At 46.8% G+C, this 13073-nt stretch overlaps 1 pseudogene; it reads right to left on the bottom strand.

Moving 5' to 3' along the window:
• Positions 1–1285: 1285 nt before the first annotated feature.
• LOC141219276 (uncharacterized) overlaps positions 1286–13073 on the bottom strand; it is a 74386-nt pseudogene continuing 62598 nt past the window's right edge.

Below are 13073 nucleotides of genomic sequence, written 5' to 3'. Positions count from 1 at the left end.
GTGCCGTAAAGGAGCTAACCGGAGCAGCGCTGCTTGAACTCCGGTGAACCCTTAAGGCCCCGTCATTCTAGCGGCGGCAGCGGTTCAGAGCGGTCACATTCTATGTGGCTGCTCTGAACTGGAGATCTTCGTGGGACACTCGTGGACTACTACGGAGGGGTAAGGATAAGGTTGTGGTTTATTATTTTATATTTTATTACAGGAGATCGATGGCTTCGGGGAATTAGGTGTCTAGGTGAGTATAGGTGTAGTTTTTTATTTTTTACTTTATTTTAGGTGGCGATCGGCGGGGACAGGTAATGTATGAACTAATTTCTTTTAGGTAACCACTGGCCACCAATGACATGTATTTAACATTTATTGGGGACACAGTAGGGCAATTTAAATAGCAGGATCAGGCTGATGGGAACTACTGCTCCCATCGAGCTGATCCTGCTGGCAGGAGTGGACGGGGGACAGACATAGGCCGATGGGAGTAGTAGTGTCACATCGGCCTATGTCTGCCCGCACACACACCCGCACACACACACCCCGCACACACACCCGCACACACACCCCGCACACACACACACCCCGCACACACTAATCATGACGGGTCCGGGAGGTGAGGCTGACCTGTGCGGCCGTGGGAAAGTTGATGTGAGTTCATGCAGTCAAGCATGAACTCACATGAACCCTCTGAGGGCACCGCGGCTACTTCAAATGAACAGCTGATCGGCATCACCTGATACCTCAGCTGTTCATTTGAAATAACCGGCGGGAAAGCGCAGCACAGAACGGGAAAGCCGGCGGTGAAGTCTTTTCACTGCCGGCTTCCCCGCCCGGGTCCTTCGCTCCTTGGTGCTGCGCTCCCCGCCCGGTCCTAATTTACGATCGGGATGGGAGGTGGCGAGGGGAGCGGAGGATCGGGGTGGGAGGCTGCGGGGAAGCAGTATGGGGCTGCGTGATTGTTTAAAAGCCGGCGGCTTTTTACCGCGCGCCGGCTTTTAAACAATCAGGAGAATTCTCCCACGCTGGGATGGCATTCTGATGACAAGCTGGATCGCAGCTGAGCGCTGCCATCCAACTTGTCATCCTTCACAGACACTGCAGAGCGCAGGCATTATGGGAACTTCCGATTCCGGTATCCGATATTATAAAAGTATCGGAATTAAGTATCGGAATTCCGATACAGTGAATATCGGCCGATACCCGATATTTCAGTATCGGAATGCTCAACACTAATTATTACCCTTACTTTCATGTTTTGATTACAAAAAAAATGTTCTATGAAACTAAGTGTTGGCAAAATTGTAGAAATTGATCTTGTGTTCAGTGAGCTATTAAACAAAATCTTACTCATCAAAGGGGGTGTACTCATTTATGCTGAACAATGCTTATTAAACTTTATAAAACACAGTGAACATAATTATACTTTCTTTTCCGTATGACTTCTCTCATGTTTTACAAGGTGTAAAAAAGATTTCCCACATTCTGAACAAGAAAATGGCTTCTCTCCTGTATGAATTCTGTTATGTGCAGCAAGAATTGATTTACGCATAAAAGATTTCCCACATTCTGAACATGAATACGGCTTCTCTCCTGTGTGAATTCTGTGATGTTTAACAAGATCTGATTTATAACTAAAACACTTCCCACATTCTGAGCATGAATATGGCGACTTTCCAGTATGAATGCTCTGATGTCTACTAAGATGCCCTTTATTTGTGAAGGACTTCTCACATAGTGAACATGAAAATGTTTTTTCTCCTGTGTGATTTCTCTGATGTCTAATAAGATTCCCTTTATTTCTAAAGCATTTCCCACATTCTGAACACGAATATGGCTTCTCTCCTGTGTGAATTCGCTGATGTGGAATAAGACTCCTTTTATCTGTAAAGGACTTCCAACATTCTGAACATGAATATGGCTTCTCTCCTGTGTGAATTCTCTGATGTTTAATAAGACTCCAGTTATTCGTGAACGACTTTCCACATTCTGAACATGAATACGGCTTCTCCCCGGTGTGAATTCTTTGATGTATAACAAGGTGTGATTTACTTTTAAAACATTTCGCACATTCTGAACAAGAAAATGGCTTTCCTCCTGTATGAATTCTCTTATGAGCAGAAAGATTTGATTTAAGCATAAAAGATTTCCCGCATTCTGAACATGAATACGGCTGCTCTCCTGTGTGAATTTTCTCGTGTCTCACAAGTTTTGATTTCTCTGTAAAGCATTTCCCACATTCTGGACATGAATACGGCTTTTCTCCTGTATGAATTCTCTTATGAGCAGAAAGATTTGATTTACGCATAAAAGATTTCCCACATTCTGAACATGAATATGGCTTCTCTCCTGTGTGAATTTTCTGATGTGTAATAAGAGTCCTTTTATCTGTAAAGCATTTCCCACATTCTGAACATGAATATGGCTTCTCTCCTGTGTGAATTCTCTCATGTCTAATAAGACTTCCTTTACCTGTGAAGGACTTTCCACATTTTGAACATGAATACGGCTTTTCTCCTGTGTGAATTCTCTGATGTATAACAAGCTGTGATTTTTCTGGAAAGCACCTTCTACATTGTAAACATGAAAAAGGTTTTTCCCCGGTGTGAATTCTTTGATGTTTAACAAGGTCTGATTTACTTCCAAAACATTTCCCACATTCCGAACATGAAAATGGCTTCTCTCCTGTGTGAATTCTCTCATGTATAATAAATTGTGATTTATAGGTAAAGAATTTCCCACATTCTGAACAGGAGTATGGCTTTTTACCTTTGTGTTTTCTGTGAGTGAAAAAATCTGAGCTTTTTGTAAATTGCTTGTCACACTGAAATCTTGAATCCACTTTGCCCCCTGGACTTTTGGTAATAATGTGAGATTGCTCAGGAGATGATTCCACATGATTAGGAGGATTATAAGAAAGTGAAGTGCTGTGAAGTCCAGGAGGTGCAGGAAGGGTGATGAGGTTTCCTCTATTAGAGTGCTTCCTGATATCTTCTCTTTTACAATTTAGTGATGAACCGTTATTCTCACAAGGATTTCCTGTAAGGAGGAAAGATAGATTACATGTGATTTTTTCAACAACACAAAAAGGATTTTTAAATGTATTTTCTGGATCTCACAATGAAGACCCTCGTCAGTGAAAGTACCGGTAATAAGGAGGACAACTACATGCCATAACATTAACACAATGACGGGTAAAGTGAATGACACTTATAAACTGGTGACATTGGCACAAGTCAGGGGTGGCAGAGATTAGACGGGAAATAGTTCTTTAAGTGGTAATTACTGATGACAGGTTCCCTTAATGTACCTCTAGTGCCATTTCACTCTCTCAAGCTTCGTATCTTGCCCTTGGTATAGAAAAGTGTCCACGTAATTAAAGAAGTTGTCCACTACTATTAAAAATGCCGCCAATGTAATTAACCCGTTGAGAGAAGGTTTTTTCTAATTACCTAGCTTTGTCTTTATTGGCTGTGAGCGGCGCTATCGCTGGCCACTCACCGGCATCACGCGATCCCCGGCCTCAGCCGGCTCTTGCTTCCCCTGATGTCACGTCAAGTGAAGCGTGACTCGGTGATGCGATCCCCGCGGTGGACACCGGGCTGTGGGTGGGGTTTCCCCGCGCGTCACACCCAGCATCCACCGCGCACTTTCCCAATGAATACAAGGTAATTGTGATTCACAAAATGTTATACAATTGAACGGTGAAGAAAAAAAAATTACATTTTTACCACTATAGTATTATTTTAGCCCCAGATTTTACATTTTCACAAGGGAAAATGGGTAAAAATGACCACATAACTTTATACAATTTCTCCTGAACGGGGCAATACCCCATATGTGGCTGTACTGTACTGCTTAGCCACATGGCGAGACTCGGGAGGGACGGAGCGCTATTTGACTCTTGGAGAACAAACTTTAGTAGAACAGTTTGCAGACTCCATATACAGAGCCCCAAAGTGGCAGAAGAGCAGAATCCCCCCTCAAGTGACACCAGTTTGGAAATTACACCCCTATGGAAATGTATCTACAGGTGTAGTGATGAATTTGACTCCATGGGTGCTTTCCAGAAACGAGCAGTAATGGATGTTGTGAAGTGAAAATGCAAATATTCCCTTATAGTGGCCAGTACATTGTAGTGTCCGGTACATTGCAGTGCCCTTACGTTGTAGCGCCCAGTACATGATTCCCAGCTAGTGCTTTCTGGAGAAATAAATTGCCTCTCCCCGCTACAGTAATGCCAAACATGTGGATGCTAACTGCACACTGTGGGGCCCAGGAGGAGGGGGCATTTGGATTTGGGAGCGCAGATGTCACTGGATTTCTTTAAGTGGGAGCCAAGTCACTTTTCCAGAACCTTTGTACTTCCAGTAATATGGACACCCCCTATATTACTGTTTACAGATGATGAACCTGAGTGGGGACTTGTTTTTTGTGGGTTGAGTAGAAGCTCTTGGTGGCATTTTGGGGTACAGAACATTTTGGAGCATATTTATCCTGTGCTGTACACTGAACACTTACAGTGGGTATGGGAAGTATTCAGACCCCTTTACATTTTTCACTCTTTGTTTCATTGCAGCCATTTGGTAAATTCGAAAAAGATCATTTATTTTTCTCACTAAAGTACACTCTGCACCCCATCTTGACTGAAAAAAAGCATAAATGCAGACAATTTTGCAAATTTATTAAAAAAGAAAACCTGAAATATCACATGGTCATAAGTATTCAGACCCTTTGCTCAGACACTCATATTTAAGTCACATGCTGTCCATTTCCTTGTGATCCTCCTTGAGATGGTTCTACTCCTTCATTGGAGTCCAGCTGTGTTTAATTAAACTTATAGGACTTGATTTGGAAAGACACACACCTGTCTATATAAGACCTCACGGCTCACAGTGCATGTCAGACCAAATGAGAATCATGAGCTCAAAGGAACTGCCCAAGGAGTTCAGACACAGAATTGTGGCAAGGCACAGATCTGGCCAAGGTTACAAAAGAATTTCTGCATTACTCAAGGTTCCTAAGAGCACAGTGGCCTTCATAATCCTTAAATGGAAGAAGTTTGTGCGCACCAGAAGTCTTCCTAGACCTGGCCGTCCAGCAAACTGAGCAATCGTGGGAGAAGAGCCTTGGTAGGAGAAGTAAAGAAAAACACCAAGATCACTGTGGCTGAGCTCCAGCGATGCAGTAGGGAGAAGGGAGAAAGCTCACAAAAGTCAATGATCACTGCAGCCCTCCACCAGTCGGGCCTTTATGGCAGAGTGGCCAGATGGAAGGATCTACTCAGTGCAAGACATATGAAAGCCCGCATAGAGTTTGCTCAAAAACACATGAAGGACTCACAGATTATGAGAAATAAGATTCTCTGGTCTGATGAGACGAAGATAGAACTTTTTGGTGATAATTCTAACCGGTATGTGTGGAGAAAACCAGGCACTGCTCATGACCTGCCCAATACAATCCCTACAGTGAAACATGGTGGTGGCAGCATCATGCTATGGGGGTATTTTTCAGCTGCACGGACAGGATGACTGGTTGCCAATGAAGAAACATGAATGCAGCCAAGTACAGAGATATCCTGGATAAAAACCTCTTCCAGAGTGCTCTGGTCCTCAGACTTGGCCCAAGGTTCACCTTCCAACAAGACAGTGACCCTAAGCACACAGCTAAAATGACAAAAGGAGTGGCTTCAGAACAACTCTGTGACCATTCTTGACTGGCCCAGCCAGAGTCCTGACCTAAACCCAATTGAGCATCTCTGGAGAAACCTGAAAATGGCTGTCCACCAACGTTCACCAACCAACCTGATGGAACTGGAGAGGATCTGCAAGGAAGAATGGCAGAGGATCCCCAAATCCAGGGGTGAAAACCTTGTTGCATCATTCCCAAGAAGACTCATGGCTGTACTAGCTCAAAAGGTGCTTCTACTCAACACTGAGCAAAGGGTCTGAATAATTATGACCATGTGATATTTCAGGCTTTTTTTTTTTATAAATTTACAAAAATTTCTACATTTCTGTTTTTTTTTCAGTGAAGATGGGGTGCAGCGTGTACTTTAATGAGGAAAAAAATGAACTTTTTCAATTTACAAAATGGCTGCAATGAAACAAAGAGTGAAAAATTTCAAGGAGTAAGAATACTTTCCGCACCCACTGTACATCGGGGTTTCCATCTAAATCTACAAAATACATGATTCAGATGACACCCCCGAGGGATCCATTCAGAATAATGAGGCAGCAGAGTTACACCGGACTCCGTCTAGCCTCTGGTCGCCTGTGCTTTTATGCACGCTGAAAAAGATGGACATCACTGGATCATAGGCCAGACGGCGTCCACAGAGCCTCATTATACGGAATCTTCCCCCGGGGTTCTGTCCGAATCGCAAGCTCAGTCATTTATATGGCAGCATGAGACTTGTGTAAGAATAATATGGAAGTAAAAGATGGAAGTAATATTAAAAACACAATTAGGAAAATTAAAAATGTGCTTATTAAATCATTAAGAAGAGGTGTGAATGCGGCCCAGTTATTCATCGGTGCGCAACCGGACTCTGTACAAGAGCAGCCGCGCCATCACCGGACGCTTCTGCTGTGATGTGGACGGCGGATAAAGCTTCACTGCACCGGAGACTTCATACAATATCACACACCGGTCATCGTCAGGCGCCGCTAATCATACTCACATGCCAATCATCATCGTCATACGCCAGTCATCATCATCACACGCCAGTAATCATAGTCACATGCCAATCATCATCATCACACGCCGCTAATCATAGTCACATGCCAATCATCATCGTCATACGCCAGTCATCATCATCACACGTCACTAATCATAGTCACATGCCAATCATCATCGTCATACGCCAGTCATCACCATCACACGCCGCTAATCATAGTCACATGCCAATCATCATCGTCATACGCCAGTCATCATCATCACACGCCGGTCATCATAGTCACATGCCAATCATCATCGTCATACGCCGCTAATCATAGTCACATGCCAATCATCATCGTCATACGCCAGTCATCATCATCAGGAGCCGCTAATCATAGTCACATGCCAATCATCATCGTCACACGCCAGTCATCATCATCACACGCCGGTCAACATAGTCACATGCCAATCATCATCGTCATACGCCAGTCATCATCATCACACGCCGCTAATCATAGTCACATGCCAATCATCATCGTCATACGCCAGTCATCATCATCACACGCCGGTCATCATAGTCACATGCCAATCATCATCGTCATATGCCAGTCATCATCATCACACACGGCTAATCATAGTCACATGCCAATCATCATCATCATACGCCAGTAATCATCATCACACGCCGCTAATCATAGTCACATGCCAGTCATCATCGTCATAAGCCAGTCATCATCATCATCATCACACGCTGGTCATTATTACACACCTGTGGAAACATCTACAGGAATCTCCTCCTTCCCGTCACTCACACACGGCTGATCCCTCCTCGTCATCGCTTCTTCTTCTGTCTCGTCTTCCTCTTTATTCTTAGTCGGATCTTCCTCCTGATATATCAGATGTAACAATCAGCACAATACAAGAAACCACCAAAATCTGTGACATCTATGATATCGATCAGAAATGTCCCCCCATATACAGATCGGGTACAGGGCTCAGCACCGTCTACCTGATGACTCTCCGGGATGTTGTGATTCTCCTCTGGACAGTCCTGGGAATACAGAGGACGGGGACATCTCTCTGGTGGATTTCTTTCCATGAGTCCATCTGTAGGAAACACATAGTGACAGAATACAGTGACATGTAAAAGTTTGGGCACCAATGGTCAAAATTACTGTTATTGCGAACAGTTAAGTTGAAGATGAAATAATCTCTAAACGGCCTAAAGTTAAAGATGACATTTCCTTTGTAGTTTAGGCAAAACAATGAATAATAAATTATATATATTTTCATCTTTTACATTTAAAAAAAATTCAATAAGGGAAAATGCAAAAGTTTTGGCACCCGGCAAGGTTTGTACCTAGTAGCGCCCCCTTTTGAAAGTATCACAGCTTGTAAATGCTTTTTGTAGCCAGACAATAGTCTTTCAATTCTTGTTTGAGGGATTTTCATTCATTCTTCTTTGGAGAATTCTTCCAGTTCTGTGAGATTCTTGGGTCGTCTAGCATCGTCTGCTATTTTGAGGTCTAGCCACAGATTTTCAATGATGTTCAGATCAGGGGACTGTGAGGGCCATTGTAAAACCTTCAGCTTTCGCCTTTTGACGTGTGTTTAGTATCATTATCATTTGCCATCCTCTTTTTACCTTCAGCTTTTTTGCAGATGGTGTTAAGTTTGTATCAAGAATTTGCTGAAATTTCAAGGAATCCATTCTTCCCTCTACCCGTTCCCTGTGCCATTGGCTGCAACACAACCCCAAAGCATGATTGATCCACCACCATGCTTAATGGTTGGCGAGATGTTCTTTTCCTAAAATTCTGTGCCCTTTTTTCTCCACACAACTATGATCATTGCTCTATTTTAGCCTCATCGGTCTACAAGACTTGTTTACAAAATGCATCAGACCTTCTTAGATGTACTTTTGCATACTTCTGACGCTGAATTTTATGGTGAGGTCGCAGGAGAGGTTTTCTTCTGATGACTCTTCCATGAAGGCCATATTTGTGCAGGTGTCTCTGAAGAGTACAACAATGTTCCACAACTCCAGAGTCTGCTAAATCTTTCTGAAGGTCTTTTGCAGTCAGGCGGGGGTTCTGATTTGCCTCTCTAGCAATCCTACTGAAAATCTGCTTGGTCTTCCAGACCTTATCTTGACCTCCACTGTTTCTGTTAACTGCCATTTCTTTATTACATTTTGAACCAAGGAAAGGGCAACTTGAAAGCGCTTTGCTCATAGCCTTCTCCTGCTTTGTGGCCTCCACCATTTTCAGAGAGCTAGACAGCTGCTTAGAAGAAGCCATGGCTGCGGTTATTTTGGCACAATGTTAGAGTAAGCTGTGTTTTTATAAAGCTGGAAATTTGAATCACCTGGCCTTTCCTAACGATGATAGTGAACGAGCCATAACCCTAACAGGCTAAGTAAGATCTGAATCATTGGTCAAAGTTATCTGAGCACACAAATGTCCCAGGGTAACTCAAAGGAAATGTGTCATCTTTAACTTTAGGTCTTTTAGAGATCATTTCATCTTCAACTTGTTTAACTGGTCACAATAACAGGAATTTGGCCAGGGGTGCCCAAACTTTTACATGCCACTGTAGATTGTGTCATGCAATGATGGAAGTAGTAGTAGATGACCATAGAACCGACACGACAGTCTTCCCTCCTCACCCTGCTGATCGGCCCATATTGCGGTCGCCTCTTCTGCTCCATGTATAACCTCAACCTTAATATCAATCAGATCTTCACCCTAAAAAAGAACAATGTGAGATGAGCTCAAATCCCATCACTTCATGGTCAGATGTTGTGGGGTCTTCAGTGTCATCTACCTGATGATCCTCTGGGATGTTGTGATTCTCCTCTGGACAGTAATGGGAATACAGAGGACGGGGACATCTCTCTGGTGGATTTCTCCTCCTGGATCCATCTGTGGAGACACAGAGACTGAATATATGACCTGCCGTGTATCTGTCTATGTGGCACCCCAGGGGTCTGGTTACCACAGTAATAGAGATATTATGTCTGAGAGCAAGTGGGAGGTTTCTCTGGTCAGGAGCCCTAAGCATGCAACACGGCCCACCCAGACCTGGGAGGGGAGGAATTTGCCCTTATAAACTGGGTCTGGGGCGGGATTAGTGAGTGAAGTCCCAGACAGAGACGCAGCCAGGTCTGGAGGACAGCAGACACAGGGAAAGTTACAACAGGAGCTCTGTAGGAGCAGGAGCGAGTGCCAGAGGCTGGAAGCTAGAAAGCTCGCCTTGGCTGAAGACACTAACCCGGACACGGAGTCCGAAGCTGTGGGGACATCCAGGTCCAGCAGCAGAATCCAACCGGCAGGGGATTCCATGTCCTCTGGCCTTAGAAACCCGAAGGCATGGTCACAAGCAAGGGACCAGCACCGCCATCGTGAAGCGGAGGCTAACGGAAGGCCCCAAGTCACCGGCCATACGGGTGAGCACCACACGGTATACTCAGGGACGTGGGCTACTTCTACCCGCATAGAGCAAGGTAGTCAGGAAAGAGTGCAGATAGTCGGGGAGGCCTACAACTCCACCTGGCCAGGGGAGATCCTGCTTGCTCACAGACTGACCAGGCCCCTACTGCTAACCAGTACTCCCGGGAGGGTCTGCCTTATACCATCAGTAAAGACCCTGAACTGCACCACACGTCTCTGTGTTTCATCGCCGCACCAGCACCATTACTACTGGGACGCTCACACCATCACTCCCATCATCCACACTAGCTGCCCTGAGGCAATACTTCTCCCGTGGGGAGTTATCCCATACTCAGCTGCGCAAACAACATCAGCCTCAGCGGTCGGCAGCGCAGCGGCGGTCCCCACTGACCGCAATCCACGGGTGGCGTAGTCGGACATTTGTTATTACCTAAGACTGCCACTGGTTTGACCGCCCTGGGGACGGACCGGGTCACCACCACACTGAGACTACAACCCCCAGCGATCCGGCTCCGGGTATCCCCTGCACAGCACAGGCCCAGGGGGCGCGTCAACTTTGGCGTAGTCGGCAGGATTTCGTGCCCGCAACCACCGGGTACTGCGTGCCTGAAAAAGACTTTTGAACTTACCTGTGGCGAAGTTTCCCGCCGTCCGGAGTCGTTTCCCGCCATCGGACGCCATCTTGGACCGTTTCCCGCCGTCTTCTGCCTTCTTCCCGCCATCCGCAGCTGCTTCCCGCCTTCGGACGCCATCTTCGGGACGCCGCGCGGGAAGAAGAGGGGCGTGGACGCCGAAAGCGCGCGAGATCCGAAGCTCCGCCCCACGCTCCGACGCTGCGTAAGGTCCTGGAAGGGAGGAAGAGCGACGCTGACGTCATCGGAGCGCGACGCCAGGTCCTCTACCCCGACGATTGATTGCGGAGCCGCGGCCTACGGAAGAAGAGCATCGCAAGGTAGGCCACGGTCCACTAGGGGGGAAGGAGGATGTCGGACACCGAGGGGAGGTCCACCGCCACACCGGCCACCTGCGCAACCGCTGCAGCGGTCATGCCATTCACCATGCCTTATATCCTGGGGGCAACCTGGCTACCCCAGTACTCAGGGGAGTCACATACCCTGAGTGACTTTAGGGAAAGACTTGATAGCCTCTTCCAGGTATACCCCCTCACAGAAGAGCAAAAAGTGAGCATTCTGGTGGCCCAGTTAATCGGGGCAGCCCAAAGGGAGATAAAGTCCTGGTCACCTGGGAAGAAGAGGACTGTCAGAGAGATACTAGCCCGGCTGAAAGACACATTTGATACCCGCACCTCAGCCGAAATAAAGCTCAGATTTTACGGGTGCAAACAACGGGCACATGAAAGTATAAGAGACTATGCTCTAAACCTACAAGAGGCCCTGAGAGCCATTAAGCAGGCAGACCCTGACAGCGTGGGAAATGAAGACAAGTTGCTGACCGAACAATTTATTGAGGGTCTACTGTGCAATGCCCACCGAACCCAGTTGCGGGCAATGGCTTTACAGGAACCTGACGTGGACTTTGCACAGTTCAAGGACAGAGCCATCCGGGTGCTCCGAGAACCAGCACCAGGTGGCGCTGTGACCCACAGGCGCCCTGCTATCACTTATCACCAGGATGCGGCGCCCTTGTCTGCAGGGCCTGTGGGAGCTGATGCACAGGCTTTGAACAATAACCCGGCAACAGACCAGCACCATCAGGTCCAACCAGAACTGTGCAGTCTTTACAGGTCTCTTCTCCAGGAAAGATCCAGCTGGCATCCGGACCGGAGGACGTCCCGTGGCGCCGACTGAGGAGGACCCCACCGGCCAGAGGAAGACCCAGCGACAGATACAACGAGGACGGACGACCCATCTGCCGCCGCTGCGATCAACCCGGACATATGGCAAGGTACTGTCATTTAAACGGGCACAACCTGGGGTAGAGGGCCAATCCCCAGGCATAAGATCATCAGGCCCATCAAACTGGCGTGACAAATACGTAGGGGGACGTCCGGTCTTGCCCGTGGTACTGGATGGCATTCCTATGAGTGCCCTACTAGACACCGGGTCACAGGTCACCACCATCCCGTACGTGCTCTTCAAGCGGTACTGGAATGACTCGGACATAACCCGCTACCCAGATGACGACCTGAGCATTATCGCCAGCAATGGTCAGCCCGTGCCACAGATAGGATTTAAGGAAATGACCATCAAGGTCGGTAAAGTTGAACTGCCGGCACAAGGACTTATCATTGTGGACATTGACCGTCGCGAGAGTCACCCAAAAATCACCCTAGGTACTAACGTAATTGAAAACTGTCTTGCAGAGGTGATTCTTATTTTGCAACAGGTTGCCAAGAACGCCAGTTCCAGCCAGCAGCGTGTGCTCCAGAAAGAGATCCGGGCACTGATGAAGCGGCAACAAGTGGAACTATCTGGTGGTGAGATAGGTAGCGTGAGAATGTGTGACCCATTCCCTATTGCCATGCCCCCAAAAAGTGAGATGATGATTTGGTGCGGGGCAGCTATTGGTCTAAGAGGTAGAGACTACCAAGCAATGGTAGAACCCGTCTACTCAGACAGTAGGCCCACCATTTTGACAGCACGGGGGGTGGTCGATGTACGCCATGGGAGGGTGCCCGTCCGCATCATAAATATCGGGGAGAGAGAAGTACACCTGCCCCGGTATGCCACGCTAGCCAAATTGTTCACCATCAACCAGAACTCTGTACAGGCCGTGGAACCCTTGCCTCCATCTCAACCAGAGGAAGGTAACGGCTCTAAGAAACCAATGGAGGACTGGTGTCAGCAACTGCATTTGGGTACTGACTCCACTCCCTCACACCAAAAACAGGGAGTCTATCGGGAGGTTCAAGAGTACGAAAGAGTGTTTAGCAAACACCCGTTAGACTTTGGGCGAGTAAAGGGGGTAGAACATCACATCCCAACGGGAGACCATCCTCCCATAAAAGAGAGA

The sequence above is a fragment of the Phyllobates terribilis genome, unplaced genomic scaffold, assembly GCF_046119375.1.
Source record: "Phyllobates terribilis strain yellow unplaced genomic scaffold, ASM4611937v1 Scaffold_259__1_contigs__length_2703414, whole genome shotgun sequence".
In the NCBI taxonomy this organism is placed as follows: domain Eukaryota; kingdom Metazoa; phylum Chordata; class Amphibia; order Anura; family Dendrobatidae; genus Phyllobates; species Phyllobates terribilis.
Note: the sequence above shows the minus strand (reverse complement) of the source record. Positions and strands in the feature narration are given on the sequence as shown.